At 47.1% G+C, this 23,120-nt stretch overlaps 1 pseudogene; it reads left to right on the forward strand.

Moving 5' to 3' along the window:
• Positions 1-394: 394 nt before the first annotated feature.
• Positions 395-21,412, forward strand: LOC119440720 (uncharacterized; annotated as a pseudogene).
• The last annotated feature ends 1,708 nt before the right edge of the window (positions 21,413-23,120 follow it).

The raw sequence follows: 23,120 nt of genomic DNA on the forward strand, positions 1-23,120 counted from the left end.
AAGAAGCTGTATGATATCAATATATGGGTTTCAGTTTCACACGTGATGCAACGTTAATGAAATGACTGCGTCATACAATCAAAGGGGTCAAAGACGCAGTAATTGCTGCTCATCACGAGCTTCACCACTCGGAATGTTAGGAGCCGCGAACTAATTAACGACTTGGCATACCCTCTCAGTTGTTGTTTTTTCAAGTTGTTTTGGTACTTGCGTCAGACGACGACACTGATCAGCGCTACGGTAGACAATGGTTTTTCCTACCACAAATAGCGGCCGCGAACCCGGAAGACCTTGCCGAATCGCTCTGGAGCGCAAGAAGCGAGATAGGAATGACAAGCCATGAACTAAAAAAGCAAACAAGAAGCAAGCTGCTGCGCAGAACGTTAAGAAACGCATGCCCACCAAGCTCATGCCCTCCAAGCTCATGCCCGGTCAGTTCCCCAGCGAAGGCCGAAGTCAGCCGAAGGCACCACGCTCGGTCGGCGCAAATCGCAATTTTGTTGACCGCGCTCGCGTTGTTAACAACACCCTGCGGTCTTGATAGCGCGCTCGCCGCAGAAATCTGACACCGACGGCACCAACTCGAAGCGGCAACTGCTCGCTGGCTGTTTGAGCCAGATCTGCTTGAGTGGGGCCCCGCAGAGCATAGTGTGGTTGTCTTTCCTTTACCAGTGGCTTCATTTGGACCGCTGCTACGTCTGCTCGCACCAGCAGTTTTATTTTTGAGCCGAACCTTTTGTACATTCCACGCCGTTGAAGAACGGCTCAGGCAGATCAGTAATCATGTCTCATTGACTGCAAAGTGCTGTTTACAGGCATCTGAAAACTCTTCGAGCCGTCCCGTTGCCTTCGAAAGGTGGCGCGTCAGGGCTGATTCTGTGCGAGGGACTGTGCTTTTTTCGAGGGTGTTCGTGTGCCTTCAGCCGAGTGCGGAACGAGTGTTGTACGCTCCGGGGAGCGCGCCACGCCTCGTGGACCTGGCGTCGCGGCTTCCTCAGGTTATCGCCCTGGTCTTCGGTTCGTCGTAGTGGTGGTAGCACCGGAACCTTACTGCAATTCAAAGTAAGTAGGTGTTGATGGCTATTGTGAAACGGTCACCATCGTGTCGCCTTTTTTTTTTTCTCGTCGTTTTTGTTTGTGAAGTAGCATTCTTAAACCGAACGATGCAGCCAACGTTTAAAGGGCTGCTGCCAGTAACGCATGGCCCGTTCGGTGCCTAGTTGTTACCTTGTAGTACTTACTATGCAGTGCTATGTGACACCGTGCTGCTGTCGGTTTATCGGTTTACAATGAACAGATTGGGAGCTGTGCGCTCGCAAGTCAGGACCTCGAAAGTAGCGTATGAACAATTTGGCCCGATTGTTACGCAAGTACACTGGGAAACAGGGCAGTCAGAGTTTTAAAATATAATTTGTGCCTTCACATGCATTCGGCTCATGGAGTATTATAATACATTGTAGCTTTAATTGCTTCAATTGTATTGCGTTTTGCAATATGTATAGAACACAAGTGAATGTGAAACAGATGTCAGCAATATAAAGAATTTATAATGCAGCCTTCGACGGTGATTCAAGGCCGGCTGAGTTTTGAAATGCCGCAAACTACAATGCTTGTCGTAGGCAGTGTCCTAGCAAGTTGTATTCGACGTTGTCTGAAGAGTGGCTGACAGAGCGGAAATTTAGGCAGATTTATACCAAGCCGTCGTGTTGGCAACACAGCCTATGGCAGCATATCAACTCCACTCGCCAACCAGGCTACTGCTGCTGTTGTTATTTATTGATTTTGCTTTCCGTGCTATTGTCGGCATCTTTTGTGTATTTCAAGCGCACCTAATTACGTAATGTTTAAGGTGCCTTCTATAGTGAGCCGAGCCCACGCGGCCATGTTGCGATCAATTTTTTTGCGATCGAAAGGTGAACGTTCTTCGCCCGACCAATCGAACAAACACATCAACAGTAAATTTCACGCTGTATTACGGTACAACACGCATCACAACGAAACAGAAAGAACAACGGAGTCCGAAGGATCGAAAAGCGGCAAAAATCGAACGAGGGTGTGAAGAAGCACCTTTACGGCGTGTCCAAGCAAACAGGAAGTTGCTCCGGAAGCGTCCTTTCCAGCGCATTAGGCCAAGCATGTATAGGTATAATCAGATCGATGTTTTGGCACGTAAAACCCCATAATTTTTTTTTCAGGAATTTAAGGCAAGTGCGCATGCGATACGCACTTTTGATTGCATTCATGCACTGTTACTCGCAATAAGACGAGCAACACCGAAATCGAAATTTCACGGGCTTCAGTGAGTCAACAATCTGCGTAGAACCGAAAAAAAAAATTTATAAGGCTGACTAGTTACAGCTACTTAGGGCGTACATTGACGTCCTATCGAAGCTCGTAGGTTAGGAGTAATAACTGCTTGGAAAACTATTTTGGCATTCCCTATCATGTTTCGTACAGGCAAACAATACCTTTGGCGCAAAAGTAAAACGGTTTGAAAGTTCCACCTTCGAAAAGTGGAATACTTGCATTTTCACAAGTGTCCGAGAGTCGGGCGTTTACGATTCGGGAAGCAGACGATGAGCTGTCACTCGATACGTAGAGAGATGGGAACGTGTCCGTCTAATCTATAACGAAAGCGCTGGAGCTGTTAAGTATCTCCTATCTCAGGCTCTTGAGTGCTCGTATTTGTGCTCGCGTTTCCCCGATCGCGGTGCGAATGCCGTGAACAGGACTTCTTTAAAAAAGCTTTAAAATGCGAACAAACACGCTCTGTAGAGTGCTCCTCTCCTTGTTTGTTTTATGTTCTTGGCATTAAGTAAAGTCTTCAAATATTATTTCTACGCAAGGTACTCAATGTGTTATTGAGATGACGTAGAGGGTAAAAGTAACTGCACATGCACTCGTTCTACATTTAGACGAAATCCCGTATTGCTGGAAACAACGCGGCATGGGTTCTTCCAGGTTCCATAGCAACAATGAGTAAAATGATATCTTGTGCGTGAACTATAGTGTGCTTGCGTGATTTCATGTTAACGCATAATAAACGGAATATTAACTTGAGCAAGATTGTTCGAGAATTAAAAAAAAATTCTAGGGATCATTATCAAGTCAGATCATTTTCTAGTCGTGATCTAATTATGAGGCCTGTCATAGTGGGGGGACTCTGGATTAATTTAGACCACCCATGATGCTTTAACGTGCGCCCAATCCACGATACACGCTGTTAGGGAATTTTTCTGTAATTTCGAAAAGGGCACTTTTATCGCGGCCATGGTTCTGATAAGCGTGAAAGAACACGGAAAAAGAAAGTATGGTGGGCGGCGTCACCTTGAAGCTCTCGCATCAGATCAACATGACGTTATAGGTTTTGGCTGTTTCTGCTCAGCTGTAGCAAACAGCTTATCAATGAAAATTAATACATGCGGAAGTGAAGAACAACTGAACGTGGGAATCTTTGCAGGCATTTTGTGGATAAGGAGGGTCGGGGTATGTTAAAGTAAGATGCAATTAAAGAACGTTCGAGTGATACAATCGGCACTGAGGTTTGGACAATTAACTGAATATTTAGAAATTACTTTCCTCAGACTTAGTAATCTCTTTCTCACCGAAAAAAATAATGAAGCTTTGAAACACTATTGCGATGGTGCAAAAAGGTCGTGTTCATCTGTGGGGTACCTTTAGCACGTATTTTCGCAACGATCGTTTGCGTCTGTAGCACTTCAGTGTGAATTTCAGTGTGCAGCACTTCAGTGTGAAAGGGGCCTACTTGACATCATGCAGGTTGTCAGCGTTTACTACAATGCACGGAGAACGTATTGGCTCTGCGGAAAACGTTTTTGGGCTAATTAGGGTATTTCTTAGACAGCGCTCATGATTTGGGAAGCAAAGGCGTTTTACCATGAGTGGCACCATTCAGTTATGAGCAGCGATAATGATACTGTAAATTATTTCTAGTGTGTCAATCTGCTGTAAATTAGTTCTACGGTGCCTTGGTACTGGAAAATTATCTAGTGCGATTTCCTCCTTGCATATGTTTTCATTCATTTGTTTAGTGTGGATGGTTAAACACCCGAAGGCATTAAATGAAGTAGGATAACAAAGATTGTTATTAAAAGTTCTTGAAATTTAATATGTTGGACGTGACGGCGAGGAATACCAACATGAGGTTAGCGTCACTGGTTGTTCTTGGAACAAAATAATTTATTAGTAACTACGCTGTAATTGAATGTAGGTTTTGATTTGGTGATCCTTCTGTAATTGGTTTGGAAACATTCAGGTAAAAATTTGGCGGACGTTTAAGCTTCGCCTTAAAGAGTGGAACGCGGTATCAATCAAAGATCACTGACTGTTTGTCAGGCTTCCCGACAACTGCAGCTTGTTTAATTCTGCAACTTCGCCTCAGCGCGCCGCTGTATGATTGGTAGATATGCTGGAAAAGGGGTTTGTGTTCGAGTTGCTGCGTAGCAGAATTACGTTTTCTCGTATATTCAAATTGCAATACGACGCTATCATGCCTGTAGGTTGTGGTTAAGTCGTGCTTTGCGATTTTGCTGACGCATTTTACTTTGAGAAATGCAATTAGTTCACCAGCGCCTCCGCGCCACGCGGAGGGCCTGCATGGTCGGCGTGGTTCGGGATGATTTTCTTGGCCGGACAACGCCTCCGACGCCGACAAAAGATTTTCTGCGACACGGGGCCCTTAACGGTGTCGCGTTAAAACTGTAAAGTTGTGCTCTGACTTTATATTGTTATTTTGCTTACAAATGATATTAGCCATTTCAGGATGCCACAGAGCGGGTATAACAACATGAACTTGACAAAAATCATGTTCAATCTTTGCAGAAATGTGTCCATGCAATTATGACGATGAAGGCCAAGTGTGTTCCACTCAACTGTAGTTTGCTTATGAGAATTTTTTTGTGAGAACTTTACATGAAAGCAGCTGTCTTATATGAAAATACATGAAAGAAGAATTGTAGTAGTGTAACCTCACGATTTAGAAAGAGGTCCACAAAAGCGGCGAAACTTATCTTAGTCCCGCCATATCCATTTTAAGCCTCTGTTGATTCTGAATAATACTACTCTTCATTTATATGCCCTTTAAAGTCTGCTGTTTCTTCTCTGGAAGCTACCAGCAGAAAGCAGCCCCCAGGCTGGCTAACAAAATCACACTTTTTTTTTTTTTTGGGGGGGGGGGGGGGTAGGGGGGGTAACATTATTACTCCGTGCCTGTCAAACATCCGTTCATTAAGAAGTCAAATCCCGTTGCAATGTTTGGTACACGCTGCATTATGTGGTGCACGTGCTAGTAGGTTTGGAGTTATTTCAAGCGCGATTTGCACCGAACATGATGCGTCTGCGCAATGTAAATCAGGCTATTAAAGAGCCGGCTACCCAAAAATTGCTGATAATTGAAGATTAGATTTCGAGGTTTGCCATGGGCCAAAACCAAGGTATATATTTTTCTAATTTTAAAAGTTTGGTGCAGCTAGAAAAAAAAAACACCCTGTATTTAGGTTTATGACATGCTGTATGACATGCGGTATATGCGGGTTGTATTGCCAGACCATTCTATCACTAAGTTTCTCATACCTTGTCTTACATTCTTGCGAAAGTTGGCGGAATTTTGAGAATGACAGCCCACAAAGAAATGCCATGAAACAAAACTCCGACATCGTATGCCTTTTATGTTAAATCTTCTCGCACTGAAAAATTAGGCATGGCTTTGTTATCGCAAACACCAATGACCTGCGGAGCTGAGGAGAAGCCTCAGCAAAGTTGTGCAAAGCTAGGCGAAGAAGAGCGTGGTTGATTGTCTTCACCGAGTACCCCAAGAAAAATTAAATTATGGGGTTTTACGGGCCAAAACCACGATCTGATTATGCGGCACGCCGTAGTGGGGGACTCCGGAATAATTTGGACCTCCTGGTGTTCTTTAACGTGCACCTAAATCTAAGTACACGGGTGTTTTCGCATTTCGCACCCATCGAAATGTGGTGGCCGTGGCCGGGATTTGAACCCGCGACCTCGTGCTCAGCAGACCGAGCCCCGGTATCACCAGTTGCCGTTTCACTGTCGATGGGCTTCGCGATACCTCCGATGCCGATGCTCGTTCATTGGAGAGAAACTCGGGATCTTCATTTCTTCTCCAACGCTTAGTCTCCGCGTCTCTTGCTCGAACACCTGCATCTTCTCTTCGGCGACGATTGGCTTCGACTTCCCTTACCCGTTGCTCGGGATCGGCTCTCCGTTTCCTAGCACGCTCACGAGCCACTTCTCTACGGCGTTACGATCAAGCGGCTTCTTCTTCGGGAGTTCTAGCAGTTGGCTTTACCATTGCGCTAGATCGAGAAAGTCCAGGGAGAGGAAGAGGCCCGCCGATGTGAAAGTGCGCCTGTTACTATGAAGCGCTGACGTCATTACTAACGTGATACCACGTGCGCTCGGCGCGGCTGTGCATTGGCCTCACTCCCGCTCAACTCCACTCTGCCGCCTGTGCCACCGCTTCTCCTTTCCACTCAGCTCCCTCCTCCGCCCTCGCCACACTCTCTTCCCTCTCGAGAGCTTTCCCTCTCGCTATGCACTTGCCCCTCTCCCGACTTGGCTCTGCTGCGAACATCGCTGCGCGCGGACCAAGCTCGTGTTTAACAACTCCGCTGTAATAATTTAAGTGTGAAATAACAACAGAAATCAGAAAATGATGCAATTTTTTTTTTACGTGGCTGTGCACAACCTCTGGGATCGGCCCACGCAAGCGGCCGCGTTTCTACCAGAAAGCTCGCTTTCGTGCATAGCGTTCGCCGCCGGCGTTTCCCGGTAAACATTACGGTTACATAAGCTGCAGTTGCCGGGAAGCGTGAGAAGCAGTGTTTCGTGTTCCACTCTTAAGTCCTCCAAGTATTTTGTCGTCGTCATTGTAGGCTTCGTCACTTGGGCGGCTACCACAGTTCTCGGGTGATCCTAAAGGATCTCTTCTGAATGATCGTGCGTACATTTTTTTGCTTTCAAACACAGCCTTGTTCCGAACATTGTTCCCTGTGCTTTGCAGCGGTGCTAGTCAGCGACAAGACCCATCCGAGCCATGGCGCTGCCGGACTCTCGGGCCTGTTGGCCCGTGGCCATCTCTGCGTCCATCTACGTGTTCGTGGCAATGATGCTAATCAAGTCCGAGTCTGTCATCTACATTGGCTTTATGGACATGCTGAAGGTCAATAGACAGGACGCCTCCTGGCCCCTTACCGTGGCTATTATCATGTCACAGTTGGCAGGTACGAACTCGGTGTGGACGTCTGCTAGTTACCATCATGAGGAGAATGAAATAGGCATAAGGAAGTAATGTGAAAAACTTTGTCTCCTTAACTGGTCGGTGTTGTGTTTGCTTCACGAAGGAGAGTTTTCTTTTTGGCAACTGAGTTTGCTTTTCTCGAATATCATTTACACCAACATACATCTTCTATTGTTTTTTTTTTTGTTACCGCTTTTAATACCCCTGTACGAATACTTGTAAATCTACCTTTATGTTATGTAGAGTTGTACCCCAAGGATTGGTGTGGCTAGCCATTACACCAGACTTCAAAATTATGAGCGTTTTTTTTTTCTTGTGAGTGTGTGTGTGTGTGTGTGTGTGTGTCTGCGTGAGAGAGAGAGAGAGAGCGAAACACTGCATTACATGTACAATGTGCATATAAATGATAGTCAACTCTTACTTCATTTGTTTTTTGTTTTCTTTTTATTTCAATTTTCTTCTTTCTTTTTTCTTTGACTTTTGTTTTCTGTTCATCATTTTTTGTTGTCCTTCTTAGTGGGGTTCGTTACTAATGTGAAAATAGCCTGCTCTTTATTGCTCTTTATTACCACTTTTTCCTAGTTCATCACTTGCCTACTGCTTCTTAGGCTCTATCGTAGAAATGGTTTGAAGCATGATTGAGTCACTGGAACCAGAATTCAGTAATCATCAGGTACTGCTAAATATGTTTTTACGCACGCCTGACTTAGATTCTTGCTTTACGCACTGACACCTCGCGCTTGGATTGTGCTGCAAAACTTCGTTTCCAGTGATCTTCAATGATAATGCAGACGTATTTTACGACGCGAAAAAATGCAGTAACAAAAGTACGAAACAGCGGTAATCCTCCATACCCGCGCAGCCGGTTATCTTGATATGGGCGCACCTGAACCTCCAGATCCGTACGACGCTGTAGTGATAGAATCGCACATTGTTGCATGTTGAACCACTCAAACGGTGGGGCGGAGCCCGGTGCCAACTGTCAATAGAATAAACTCGGGCCAGTCGGCAATCATGCATGATGGTGAAACAAGCGCGTGGGAAACACATACACGACTGCATAAAAGAAAAATAGTAAAAGGGCATTAAGTTTCGGCAAATTCTTGCTTTAGGACGGCAGGAAGCGTACAAGTTAGCCTTGCGTCATGCTATCTCAGCGAGAAATATTGTTGTTTGAACGTATGTATGCCTGACAACACTTTTTTTGTTTGTAAAATATCGATTTTGGTTTCGTAATGGTAGTGTTGGCTTTCGTACGTGTATGTCTTCAGAACACGCTCGAATGATTTTGGTAGATTGTTAACTCTGCCCTGTTTCATGCCATCACGTATCTACTTCTTGGTTTCTTTGATAAGCATCGAATGAAAAAGGAACAGGTAGTACCGGTGCTAATGCAGGCGCCAAGCTAAAGGCGCCAGCCACTTAATACATCATATCGATATGACGTAAAATTGGTGGACGCTTTTAGGTGGCACAGACTACTCCTTGTCGCATGGGAAAAAATCGCGAAATAAGGCGAAAAAAAAAGAAACTAAAAAAAACACCGAAAACAGTCCGAGAGCATGAACACAAAGTTTGGCACCTAAACTTTGTGTTCATGATCTCATTTTATCATTTTGTCACCTTTCCCTGGTTCTTCAGTGCACCGTAGCCAGCCGGGCTCAGCCTGTTTAACCACTCGGCCTTTCCATTATCGCTTCTTCGTTTCTCTCTCGCTCGCTCTTATGTCTCCATCCGCGGATTAACAGAAGCGCGCAGCGAAGTACGAAACCGACAGCCTAATTTTATCCTAAACAGTAGCTGCGTCATTGCAGGCCTTCTCATCTGTTTACTGTCCTTCCAGGTGGTTTTGGATACGAAAGTGTGAGAACGTTTATCTGCGCAGGCCCCGTGTACGGCATTCTGGGCATCTGGATGACCGAGCGTGCCATGCTGGTGTGCGGGGCCCTGCTGTGCGCACTGCCGGTCATGATCTGCTCGCTTGCCGATAGCCTCGCCCTCGTCGTCTTGCTGTACGGCGTGTTTTACGGTGAGGGGTACTAGCCACGACGACGGTACCAACCGTGATGGCTCATTTTCTATAAGAGCTGAAATTTGGGCGAGTTTCTGAGACTACATACTTGACTTGAAGCGCAAGAAAACGGGGACAGTGGAAACTAACACCAGACAGGACGAGCGCTAACTTCAAACTCGTGCAATGGTTGGCACGAGTTTGAAGTTAGCGCTCGTCCCGTCTGGTGTTCCTTTCCTCTTTCCCCGTTTTCTTGCGCTTCAAGTCAAGTATGCAGGCTCATATTCTGCTTTATTGAATGTCAAATATTGAAAGTTTGGCCACAGATAGGGCCTGCTATACCTACCTTATAAGGAAGATATACAAGACCAAAAATACATTGAAAATCCAAAAATTGGAGGAGGCTTAAGCTTCGCCTTTAAGAGTATAGAACGCGATAGCGTTATCGGGACCCGTTCGCATCGCAACGCGCGGCTGTATATATAGGTCTGGTAGAAATGCTGGAAAAGGGGTTTGTGTTTTAGTTTCCTCGTAGGAAAATTAGGTTTTCCCGTACATTCAATTTACACTCCGACGCCGATTGGTAAACATTCCAACGGCAAATCCGACGCCGCATAGTAAAGTCGTACTTTACCATTTTCCTGACGGATTTCACTGTGAGAAATTCAATTTTTGTTCACCAAAACGTTGCACCACGTGGAGGGCCTACGCAGTCGGGGTGGTTGGCGATGATTTTCTCTGCCACCCGCATCGCACGCCAGTTGCCGACGCCGGATTTTCTGCAACACGGGGCCCTTAACGCTAGTCGCGTTAAAACACTGTCAAAAGTCCATAACGTAATGGTAAAACACTCACAGAGCAAGTCCGTGTATCACGCAGGAAATAAAAAAATAAAAAAAGGTTACAAGACTACAAAACAACAGCAGCATGGACAGATGATGCTAACATTAAGGAAATTAAAATTATTCATTAAGTACTTTTCAAAGGTATTTATCAAAACACTGTCTACGAGAAGATACAATTGAACTTTTAGAGCTAGTCTGTGTTTGTTGGGACACGACCAGGGTCCAATCACTTTTTGCACAGAGAAAGGGAGCCTATGTAGAGAGTTCAGACACCTGTGAAAGAATTCTCGCTGCTGGTCATTTTATGGGCACTCAATAAGACAGCGCTCTACAGAAGGTTCCATTGTGCTATAGTGCGGGCACACAGATGTCCTATTCCTTAAACGATGCGCTGCGAACTGAAGCCATTTCCTGCATTATAAGTTTGGCGTTGCTCAGCCCACGATATCTGGTAACGCACAAATAAAGCAGGATTACTCGAGTGAGGAGACACCGTGCGAAGACGCATGCACGGCCTTAGCACGACAGTGCCATACTTTAATATAGTGGAGCGCAAAGCTGAGCTAGATCAAAAATTCAACGTAGTGAAATGCAGCCTGAAAACGAGAAACAAAAAAAAAAAGGCACAGGATAACTGTGTTGCTTTTTTGAGTCCGGAATTCCTGCGTTAGACACGTGCCTTTCTTCGAGGAGCATTTTCTGAATAATATTCCCCTGTTTTTATTTGTTTCACAACGTTATGAAATGTAGCGATTGATCGCTGGAAAGTGCGATTTTGCCAGTATAGACTGGCTTTTCATTATGTATAGCGTCTGGAGTTGCTAAGAGGCAATGAATGGCGCGTTGTGGCAGCCACGATTCTCGATATCACTGATCGTACTCGAATGAGACATACTGCAAAAAAGAAAAAAAAAGAAAAAAAAAACTTCCTTATGCTTTACCCGAACTGTGTCATAGTTCTGGTGGTAGTGCATATAATTTGGAACTGATTATTCAAGATGAAATGGTGCCGGACTCCTCTTGGTACTAAGTACAAGTGGTAAGGACCGCTCGATGCAGCATGGACGCTTGACTTAAAGAAAAAGGTGGTTGATCCCTCTTATATAGGAATCGGTATAGAACACGAAAGTGAAACGTGTCTTCACAGAAGTAGTGTAATGTTTATTGCACATTGATATATAAATTGGTGTTTTGTGGCTAAAGCGCCCTTAGGCGTTGATGCACCCACGCTGACGCCTGGTGGCACGTCTCCTCCATCACAACTACCAACGTCGATGACCATGAGCAACCGTCGTGCATATGGAAGCTGCACTACGCTGCACACGCAAGCACAACGCGAAAGACGAAGCACGTAACTGACACACTAATACAACGCGCAAGACAAAGCACGTAACTGAATCGTCACCGAGTCAAATCAGCGCGTACAGCGCGTCGTAATTGCAGCCTCCGCGATCAACTTCAGAAACATTTTCAGAGCTAATTGCGGAGGCCACGCTCCGCTGTGCTGAGTACGGTGAACGCCACCTAGGTGGCGTTGGCAGTGCTTCTTGATGCCAGCGTCCCTTCGAATGCTGGCATCGAGGCGTCGTAGTGCTGAGACCACCGAAGCGTTCACTGTCGGTGCGCGTTAGTGTCATAATGCAGTACTTCTCTTTTCTGCTCGTAGGCGGCGGCACCGCCCCGAGCAAGAGCGCGGGTACACGGAGGAGTGTTAGATATATAAGGCGCGTCTGTGTAGCTCTCTGCAAATGCGTTTGAAAAAAAAAGAATATTTATCAGTCTGGAGAGGCAAGGAACATTGCGAAAGTCACTTCACTACGTGGGGGCAGAGGCCCAGGACTGATTGTATCACGCGAGGGTTACCAAGACGCGAAGCTGCTGCTAACAGAAGTTAGCAAAAATTTCCCCACTGTGCAGGTAGCCTACTATCAGGCGCGATCTTCGTTTCAACTTACGTTTAAGAGCACTCGCAGTTGGAGCACACATCCACGCTACCATGGCTTTAGGACCTGTTCGCTTTTAGCTGAAAGAACCCCCTACAGGGAAGACAATTTCGTGTGACAACGGCTTTGTTATAATGAGGGATTTCTGCAGTCAGCTTTCATCGCGTGTGTTTGTGAAACCATGTGTGCGCGTACTCTGTGTCAACGTACCTGTCGTTTCATACAGCATTCTCATGTAATCGGAAGTAGCATGCTATACGTTTGCGATGTACATAAAGGAATTTTTCTCTTGCATTACACGTGCGCGCCGGCAGGCCTTGGTGTGGCGTGCGAGGAAGTGCTGCCCTTCACTGTGGTGGCCCGCCATTTCGTCAGGTATCGGGGCACGGCCATGAGTTTGCTCTTCGTCGTGACTGCGGTATCGGGCTTCGTGTCTCCGCTGATCACTGAGGCCTTGCGTCCAGGCGCTAGACTTCCGGGTCGCTCTTCTGGTGCTCGGAGCCCTGCAGCTGAACATGCTGTTCGGGTGCATCTTCGTCAACCGTGTGCCGCCGTCCAGCGAAGCCCGACAGCGAACAGGATGACGACGACAGAGCGCAGCCCCCCAATGCGAGGCTGCGCAGGAGCAGCTTTCACACTGCCTCGTTCGCCCACTCCTGCTCCAAAGACCTCGTCACTTCTCTTGCGACCCGCACCGAGTAAGTATAAGGCGTACAACCAACGCCGAACTTTAAGTGGTCACAAGCGACAGAGAGAGAGAGAGAGAGAGAGAGAAAAAAGAGGGAAGGTGTCCGATTGGCTACACAACATTGGAAGAAGGAAAAAGGGGAATTGAGGGAGAGAGGAGTGACAGATACTCGAGAAATATACTCGAATAAAAAGTGATGTTAGCCGGTTCGTACACTTCACCTATGGACGACGAATGATGAAAAAAAAAATGAACGGACGTGCCCGCACAGTGCTCCAACGCAATGGCAAATGTTGTTGCATAATGTTTTCAGGTAGCTAGACATGCCGTTCTTTATGCTCTATGAGTAGAGCGACGCTGTTCTTTGGGGGCGCTGTGAACAGAATTGTAAGAAAAGTCCATACATAACTTTGGCGGATGGAGCTCATGGCCCAAACTTGAAGTGTCAGAACCACTCCTGCTCCGTCAACCCCTGAGGACAATAGTGAAGAGGGCAGCACAATTGTAGAATTAGATATGTTTCAGCGATAACATAACTTAGGACTAGCTTCAATTTGGCGCACTACTAAGAATCAAATAAGCAAATAAACAGGCAAACAATATTTCCGGAGCTGGGAAGCTTTGCTTTCCGTTGTTCTTTATCGGTTTTCCCTTTGTTGTTGTTTTATTTTACCTAAAGCGTCACCGAAGCATTTCCTCGACTGCGTAAGACAAGCAGAGTCGCTGCTTTACAGTTTATCTTCTACGTTCTCTGGCGGCGCATATTAAGGTGCCCGATACCTTTTCGAAGCGTCGCGTTCAGCTGAAGCTGCAAAATGTACTATGGCTTAGGGATATATCTTTACCACTCATGCCATATGTCATGACATATGGCATGAGTGGTAATGACTTGACATGACATAAGTCATACCACAAGATACGATGGCGCAGAGTACACGTGAGACTTTCGATTAGCCAAGCTAGCATGACAGAACTCATACATTTGAGGCAAGCTGTAGAACATAATTGGGCAGGGCAAATGGCAAGATGTGCTCCATGTAGCTCTGCGCCGGCGCACCATGCTATGTCACTCAGCAACGAAGTATAACTATAGGTTGACCGGTACTCTTCGAATTACTTACGCAGATCAGTCCCTGGCGACCAGCAGTCGCGCGAGTCGAAGCCCTTGCTGGCGAAGAATCATCGCGGAGCCGGTAGCCGACTCAAGCGCAAACTTCGGTCGCTGGTTAGCGTGGGGTTCGCACACATCAGTGCTTCCCGCGCGGTCTCCGTGCTTGTGCTCGCGTCGTTCCTGTTAACTGCCGTCGACTTCGGCAAGGACAATGGGCTAGCGGGCTACGAGGCCGTCGCACTCGTCACCGCTGTCGCGCTCGGCGACCTGGTGTCCCGCATTGGCACTGGCCTACTGCTGGATTTCAAGGTGAGAAACGTGGTTACATTTGCGATGTGTTCTCTCTTACGATGGTGAAAGGTTTCCGCCATTGTTATGCGACCCACTTAGCGACGCGAACACAACGGCGTTCTCTAAATGTGGCACCGGCGAATGTCGTTTAAGCACGCGAATGCTATCGACTATACGCGTTTGTTGCCCGGCATCCAGCGGTTGTAAAGGCACTAAAATGTGGGAATTAAGACGCGCTATTCTGGCTCGAGTATAGCGTTGAGCTTATTAGTGTCGCTTACAGTAGCACTGAAAATAGGGCTCATAAAGGACGTCTGGCGGGAAAAGAGCAGTTGGTGCCATAAGAAGCAGAAGCTGAGTTTCTTCGGCAGCCATTCACATCACGCCCAATTTTCGTATTGTGTAGCGCAGAGCCAACAATTACGCAAGGTCACACGGCAACACAAGGCGATTTGTGTTGTCGTATGTTCTTCTTGCGTTTGTGCTCTTCTTTCTGGGGTTTTACGTGCCAAAGCCAGTTCTGAGTATGAGCCGTAGGCTCATATTCAGAACTCATATTTTAAAGATTCTTGGGCCATGGCCTATGCATTCTTGCATGCAAAAGGCCACAAAAGCCCTTCTGCAGTTCCTGAAGAGTACTGGATTGTACGAACGCTTGTGACAGCGGAGATTCTTCTTTGACTGTCTCTGCGAATGACTAACTTCATTTTTTTTTTATTGCGATAGCAATTATATGGACACTCAAAAGCAGATTTCTGCCGTCGGCGTCGCCGTCGCCGTCGGCGTCGCCGTCGCCGTCGCCGTCGCCGTCGCCGTGAGGTTCCGTATGACGTCATTTGGAGATGAAATCGTCGCCGCGCGCCGAACGCTGTATGTGCGAGTGAAAGGGCGCGAGGGGCGCGTCTTTCACGGGGAGTGAACGCACGGCGGAGAACAAACGCGCGTTCTGCGCCGTGCTCGCTTAAGGGCTGCAGAAGTAGGCGTCTCTTTTCTCCTTTACAATCACCATATATGTAGAGCAAACGTGCCTTCTTCGGACGCGCGAGAGGCCGTGGGGGAGGGGGAGGGAAGGGAGGCGACGTTTAGCTGCGGCACCAAGTGCCTATTTATATCAGAGGCTCCAGCAACAGTCACCAACGCCGCACGCATTTTGAGCTAACGCGGGCAAAACGCCGATGGCGTCGACAACAGTTCTGCGTGTTGTTGCTACCAAAGCCGCTCACCTTACTTCGTATGACATTGCTGTGTTGCTATCGCATTCATTGCTTCGCCCTTAGGGCGAAACTGTGACATTTTTCTTTTCTCTCTTTATCTATTCTTCCCCTTTCCCCCTCCCCATGTGTAGGGTAGCCAACCGGGCATGTCCTTGGTTAACCTCCCTACTTTTCCCTCTTCGTTTTTCTCTCTCTCTCTCTCTCTCTCTCTCTCTCTCATATTCATATTCAATACGGAGCCGTAGTGGAGGGCTCCGGATGAATTTTGACCACCTGGGGCTCTTGGACGTGCACTACAACGCAAGCACACGGGCGTTTTATTGCGATAGCAATTATATGGACACTCAAAAGCAGATTCTTGCCGTCGCCGTCGCCGTGAGGTTCCGTATGACGTCAATGGAGATGAAATCGTCGAGGGGCGCGCGCTTTCACGGGGAGTGAACGCACGGCGGAGAACAAACGCGCGTTCTGCGCCGTGCTCGCTTAAGGGCTGCAGAAGTAGGCGTCTTTACAATCACCATATATGCAGAGCAAACGCGCCTTCTTCCGACACGCGAGAGGCCGTGGGGGAGGGGGGGGGAGGGAAGGGAGGCGACGTTTAGCTGCGGCACCAAGTGCCTATTTATATCAGACTCTCCGGCAACACTCACCAACGCCGCACGCATTTTGAGCGAACGCGGGCAAAACGCCGACGGCGTCGACAACAGTTCTGCGTGTTGCCGGTGCTGCTGCATGTCCAAGTTTATACAGCTGATAAAGCTAATATCATTACTCCGTATAGCTCTCTACTAATTTGCTATCGCAATAGATGCTTCGCCTTTCAGGTGAAACTGCGACAACTTTTTTTTTGCATTTCACCTCCATCGAAAGGCGGCCGCCACGGCCGGGATTCTATCCCGCGAACTCATGCTCAGCCGCGCAAAGCCTCAGGCACTGAGCCACCGCGGCGGGTCGTCTGTGTTCGCCGTGCTCTACTATATACGAAGACATATAGTGTGCCAACAAGTCCAAATTTCTACCGCACCACGTATCTCGTACTCCATAGTTGGCGGACAGCGTATAGCCAAGCAATACAGCAAAGCACGTACACTGCTATAAAGATGCGGGTATCTCCGCTAAAACAGTGCGACAAGTTTCTGTATTGCTAACACGGTATATAGGCTTTCTCGGTTAGAATCGTGCTCATTTTTGACTATCACCCATTGTACTATCTAAACCAATGAATGCATATTCCGCCTGCCAAATGATGCGACTGCGTATTATTTGAAAGCAAACAACGGCTATGCTTCTGTGATGATGGGCTGCTCCTAGCGTCTCTAAGGTGGTCTCTGTGGATACTTGCCTACTGTGAAACAAGACGGCAGCTCAGCCATGCACGCGTGTGCACGGAACAATATTTCAATTAATGTTAGTGCGTGACATGAAATACGATGAAAAAGTGTGCATGAACCTAGCTTTTCTCTCTACAAAAGTGATATATTTCTATATTGTATGACTGAAAGTGCCAGAACACTTCGTCTCTTCTGTGTTTTAGAACCACTTTTCCGTAATTTGCGATGGCTAACATCAAAACACGCCGTCACATCAGCTGTTTCCCCTTTTTGATGTCTTAGCGCGAAATTTCCCTAAATTTGGGCAAATTTCCCTCTTCCCATGAACGCGGCTTTGGAAATTTTCCTAGAGTTGGCAGCACTAAGTGGCGTACCAACTCGCACAAACCGCCACCCTAGTGAACTCACGATTTTATATGCGCCAATGTGAGAGAAATTCTATAGAAGCCTCAAATGTATTTACAAATGTGTCATACCTCTCTGTGCATCCGTTTCTCATCACCATTCTTCCCTATATCGCCATATCACCATATATCGCCTGCGTACTCGTGACGTCACTGTGTCGACATCTCACAGTGTGTACCCGCCCGACTTGGTGTTTGCATTTCGGCATATTAAGGTGTGACCTGTGCGGTGCGTAAACACACGTTACATAGGATGCCGATAAACACAATTTTACACATCACATTTAGCTTTATATAGGGATTTATTTACCGCTTCATTAAATTTTCCCTTCACCTTGATGTCAACAGGTGCGCTGGACTTAATTTATTCTTTTTTTCCGTGAAAAAAAAAATGGCTAAGACATAGTGGGAAGTTGTTTTTCTAGCCACCCCACAATCATCCATCGCAGGAGCTCAACGTTGAAGTTTACTGACGCGGTCGTGTAAGCTCTATCCCTGGCTGATACAGCGGCTTGTTCACCTATGTGCGCTTTGTTGCAAAAAGGTGAAGGAAGCTCTGGAAACAAGTTTCTCGACAACGAAAGCACTTGTTGGCTGGCTTTCTCGCCCAATAGTAATTGCAGTAATTGCCCCTGTATAGCTCTATCAGCACTATTGCTGAAAGCGGGGGCAGTCGGCTATTGGCGTTATGTTGCAGCGCTATAGAAGACGAAGCAGAAACGCGCTCATTCCTTTTGTTGCACAAACGTGTTTACGCCCTACAAGAGCTGCACAAGTGGACACGCAGAACGTTAATATGAGTAAAAAGACAATGCAGCTTAGTATGTTCATTCCTGCCTTTTCTTTGAAAGTAGTACTTAGCGCTGGCGCAAGCCACTGCATCGACCATAAGTAAGTATAAGCAGGTGTGAAAGCAAGCTTTGTTTTCGAGGTTCTTGTTAAACAACGGTCGATTGCAAAACACCCTTTGTGGTATACGACGCTGCTGAACACGCAGTCGTAATGTGCGTGCCTGATCTTTTATTTCGAAATTGCGCGATAAATTTTAGTTGTGTGAGTCGAAAGAAAGCGGTGCTTTAAAGGTGGGATGAAAGCCACCTTCACATGGAAGTTGATTTGTTACAATGTTACTGCTATCGCTTTCATCATTCATAGCAATTCCTCAGTCGTTTGTGGCATCTGCCTAAACTTGACATATTTTACTGCTTAAATGTTCTAATAAGCCGAGTAGCGCTGACTACGCAAAACTACACATATAATTGATGTTTTACACCACACCTGTTTCGTCCTGTGCGATTTTGACTCTATAAATGACTCAAGGGCTTTCCACATACCCTCGCCAGGGATTCAGGCTTTATTGAAGTTAGCGAAATGCTGGCCCATTTTACGTGCATATGGAAACTGTTGAGGCGCCTTCACGACTCCTGTTTAAGCCGCTCCTGTGAAAGTTGTTGCCCTGGCATTTAACCGCCTGGAGTTTGTGTGCGTGGCTCACGCTCAGCCTTTTCTGTGCGCAGCTGTGTCGCGCAACGCGTGCTAGTTACTTAGGCGAGCGTAGAATAATCTTGCGTGCAATGCATTTTTGGCCCGCTCGCGAGCGTAATCCCTCTGCTACCGCATCGTTGCTGGAGTGTAATTACCGACACGCAATCTTCGCGGTGCCTCGTTCCGATGCACCATGAGTGTTGTTAGAGACAACACCATGGCTTGGCGGGTTGGCATGTCAGCAAAACAGAGAAAGCGCTTGCTGTATTCTGCTGGTGTTGCAGGCAGGCCTCGAGTGTGTGTTTTTTCCTAGGAGGCATTTGATCGGTCCCTCTCCCGTTTCTCGCTACATTCAGAACGCGATGGTTCTTTTATATAAGAATATTCGTTGACAGCGTAGGAGCGTGTGTCCATCTTTTCTGTGCTTGATACAGCAGTTCATCGAAACCATGGCGAAATGGTGGCGTAACAGTCGTTAGTTTCAGTCTGCAGCCTTGTAATATTATAATATATATATATATATAATTACTATACGGTATATATATATGATGAATAAGGATAACTTTCCGCGGTGGGAGCGAACCCAAGCAAACCTCCGACATTACCGCGTGGGGTTGCAGATAATATATATATATATATATATATATATGTATGGGCAGGGCAACGCACGCCTTCAGAGAGAGCAGAAAAGCAAGGCAGTTGAATACAAGAATTGTTTTTTTCTTTTTCCTGAGTCGCCTTTGCGTTGCTTTCTTGGTATGAATACAGTCGTCAGCGCAATGTGGCGTGCTTACCTTTATCTCGCGTTTTATGTAATGATAGTTCATGCCCTTCATCGTTTTATTTGCCGTGTCAGTCGGGCTACCAACTCACTTCAATAAAAGGAGAGTTACGGATGAAGTACTTTGCTTTTGCTGCGCAGTTGATGAGCGCAGACTGCCTGATGATGTGGGGATTCGGCGTCCAGGCCGCGGCGCTGGCTACCACGGCGCTGGGCAAGCAGTACTGGCTGCTACTGGTCAGCTGCTTCTTAGTAGGTGCGTCCGGTGGCGGTCGCATCTTCGCCAGCACCGTCATGGTCTCCGAACGGGTAGACCAGGATTCGCTCTCCCTCAGTCTAGGGGTCATGAACTTTATCGCGGGCGTTCTGTGCCTCGCGCGGCCACCGCTCATCGGTGAGTACCAAAAGCACGTTCGTAGAGATCACTAGGGCGATTTCATTGGGCTTAAGTCGGAAAATAAACGGAAGTCACTCAGTCCCAAAATATACATTTAAATTAGGGCTCACTATAGGGACCTAGCCTCCCCAGAAATTCGACTCATTTGACTTACTTGGACTTATAATCACCAAGAGCAGACCTCGCGACGCTCACTCGCACTCATACTCGCCAAAAGCAGACTTAGCCAAACTCACTAGGACTAACCGATCGATGTGAGTCGACTCATCAGTGAGTACTCTGACTTATATTTTTGGGGAGATAATAAAGATTTAGTGCACGTAGACCTAGTAACTGGTTAAATAAATTGTGGTTACGTTGCTTGATTATTTTGTCAGTTGTCCCTAGACATTTCCTGCCGATATGTCTGCAATTCGCAGGTTACGTGCGAGACGTGCTAGGATGCTACGACCCGCTGTACATCGCTTTCGCCATCACCAACGTCATCTTCACAGTGACCTGGGCGGCCAGCCTGTTCTGGGAAAGGCGCCTTCGTGGCAGAGACGACAGTCAAGGTGTCATTTCGCCATGTGAGCACGGATCTATTGGCAGGGCGCGAATACCTTGCAGTTGTTCCTAAACGGCTTCCCGTTTAGTGACAACTGCGAATTTTCAAACAGTGTTAAACGGTTACTAAAGAACTGTGGCTACTAAACGGCTTGCCAACAGGGATATCAGATGCGCAGTCGTAATCAAAAGGTTGAGTGCCACTACGCACGTAAAACAGGCCTTCCCGCGAAGTGGCTCTTCCAGACTTTGGACAGACTTTAGAGGATCCTGCAACCGGTCTCTCATTCAATGTATGTATATTGAAACAGTTGTGTCGTGCAACGTGGATATCTATCTTCCGGTTAGCCTCCCTCCTTTCGCATCTCATTTCTCTCTCTCTCTCCCGCTCTCTCTTCAATATCAATTCAATGATCAATGTAAGTTGCCCACCTCTCTCTCTCTCTCTCTCTCTGTTGTGTTATTGTGTGTGTGCGTGTGCGTGCTCGCGCGCGCTTGCGTTAGGCTATTTAAAATAAGTTCTCAAAGTCAATAAGCACGGCCTGCAGGAAAAAAGGTCAGTAGGTGTGCCAGTTCCAATGGAAGTGATGAAAGCAACGTCATAACTTTTTACGTTTAAATAAGGAGCAAAATGGCTTACTTCTGCTTACTTCTATTTACACGGTTTCCTTATATTCAGATAGGGTTACGCATGTTGTATTATAATTATTGTTTATAAGGAAAACCTAACTTCGATAGGGTGATACTGCGGTTTATGACTGTGGCAGTTAGGCCTGTACAACATCTTTTAACCTTTTTCAGCACAAGAAAGACAACCAGTGGAAGACTGAGCGACATCCAAAGGCATCGAGATTCATTGTGATACAGGAAGTGTATCGTCGTGGGTGCCACTACGCTTGCCTGAGACTTCACATTTGTGGTTTTAACTTATTCTTATACTGTATACACAGCTTGGTTTCTTTTATTTCTTGCCTTTGCAACTTTTACCTTGTAATTTACATATGGACAACATACTTGTTGGTTGTTTCTTCTAATAGCACTTGCAAGGAGAAAAAGAAACTTGTTCTTACCCCACCTGTTCATTTTTGTCATTTTCAACCGCATTTTTCTTATATCTGTTTTCTATAACCGTAGTGACTTTGGCGTTATGCTGCCGAGCACGAGATCCCAGACGCGGATGCCCCCTTTCGATGGGAGAGCAGCACCAAAACGCTCGTGCGCATAGATTTAGACGTACTTTAAAGAGCCCCAGAATTAGCACTGTTGCACGTGTAGCGCATAGAAGTCGTAGTCACGTGACCGCTGTTTATTATACTCCGTTTTATGCTTAGAAGACAATGCCATGAAATCTACGCAAGTAGTGCGGTCCTAGATGTCTCTCCTAACCCCGGTTATGATGCTTAGGGACGCTCTACTTCAGAAATCTGTCTTCAGTGGTGTGGTGTGTCGGTAAAAATAGCATTGTTTCCTCGTTGTAGCTTTATAAACAACTATACCTGCTTACATTGAATCCATGAAAACAATACGGTGAATCACAGACTGGCATCAAAACATGTACTTTTTCTTAGCGCAGCCCAATTTTCTAGCTCATGTTCTTAGGCGCCTTTCGCGCATAGTGATATCTCCTAACCACCCTGACCATCATGTATTGTGCGTGGCGGGCACCCGAACACCACCCAGTGAGGAAGTTCTCTTAGGCGAGGTAAGTTTCGTGAATACGGGCCCTACGTCCTGGTGCTCGCAAACTACTGCGCATGTAGCGAATAGACGTTACTGCCACGTGACCTCTATTTGATATACCCAGTTTGATACTTAGCAGACGACGCCACGGAATCTACGCAAGTATAGTGCGGTCCTAGATGTCTCAATCGATCCGCACGTCATGAAGTTGGCTTTAAGGCGAAAACCTTATATGTATGTCTCATTGTTCATCGACCTTCAAACTCCTTGAGCGAAAACTCTTTGACGACACGAAAGGTACAATAACTATAATCAATTACACATACCCCTGTAAGCCCATATCAGCCCGTTAGCAAGATGGATGATATAGATCATAAAGCGAATTAAGATGGATGATTGTAGTGCTTAGGACTGTTCGGCACTTGCTAGTGCGCAGTGATGCGGAAGTAAGACAGAGTCGTTTGGGAACATTTACGGAAATCAAAAGAACCTTCAAATTATATAATAGAAGTTAATCAGCTGCTTAATTGTAGTCAGTACGTCCACACGTGCACAGCACACGAGGATAAACGGGCTGAAACAGTCGCGTGTTGCGAGGCTCGCGGTTTCGTCGTCGCGGCACTGTAGATTCACCCGTGCTCGAGGCGGCTGTGACGAGGACACGTTCAGGCCCCGTCCAGCACGGTTCTTGGGCCCGGCACGCTCAGGAGCAGCAGCGGTAGCAGCCAGGAGACGCCTTGTCCAGCACGGCCTCGGTTCCCGGCTCGTACGCCGCTGCGGCGTACGTGCGGCGGTCGCACGTGAGGGCCGCGTCTAGCACAGCAACATCTGTGCCAGACTGGAAGGCTGCTCGGCACAGCTCAGGTACGGCCAGCTAGCGTCTCGAGCACTGGCAGCTGGAGCCCTGGTACCTCGGACAACCTCGTCCTCGCGCTCGGGTCCGCGGTCCTCCGCACCTTGCCACGGAGGTCTCGCCCGGCAGGATCTCGTTCACCCCAGGAGCCCGGTACTGCTGTCCGGCTGCGAGGTCACGCTCGTTTCGCCGCGCTCGTGCACCCGTTCACTTCTTCCTTCTTTACCGGGCTTGGGTGGCCGCTCCGATCTTCTC

Source organism: Dermacentor silvarum, chromosome 2, assembly GCF_013339745.2.
Source record: "Dermacentor silvarum isolate Dsil-2018 chromosome 2, BIME_Dsil_1.4, whole genome shotgun sequence".
In the NCBI taxonomy this organism is placed as follows: domain Eukaryota; kingdom Metazoa; phylum Arthropoda; class Arachnida; order Ixodida; family Ixodidae; genus Dermacentor; species Dermacentor silvarum.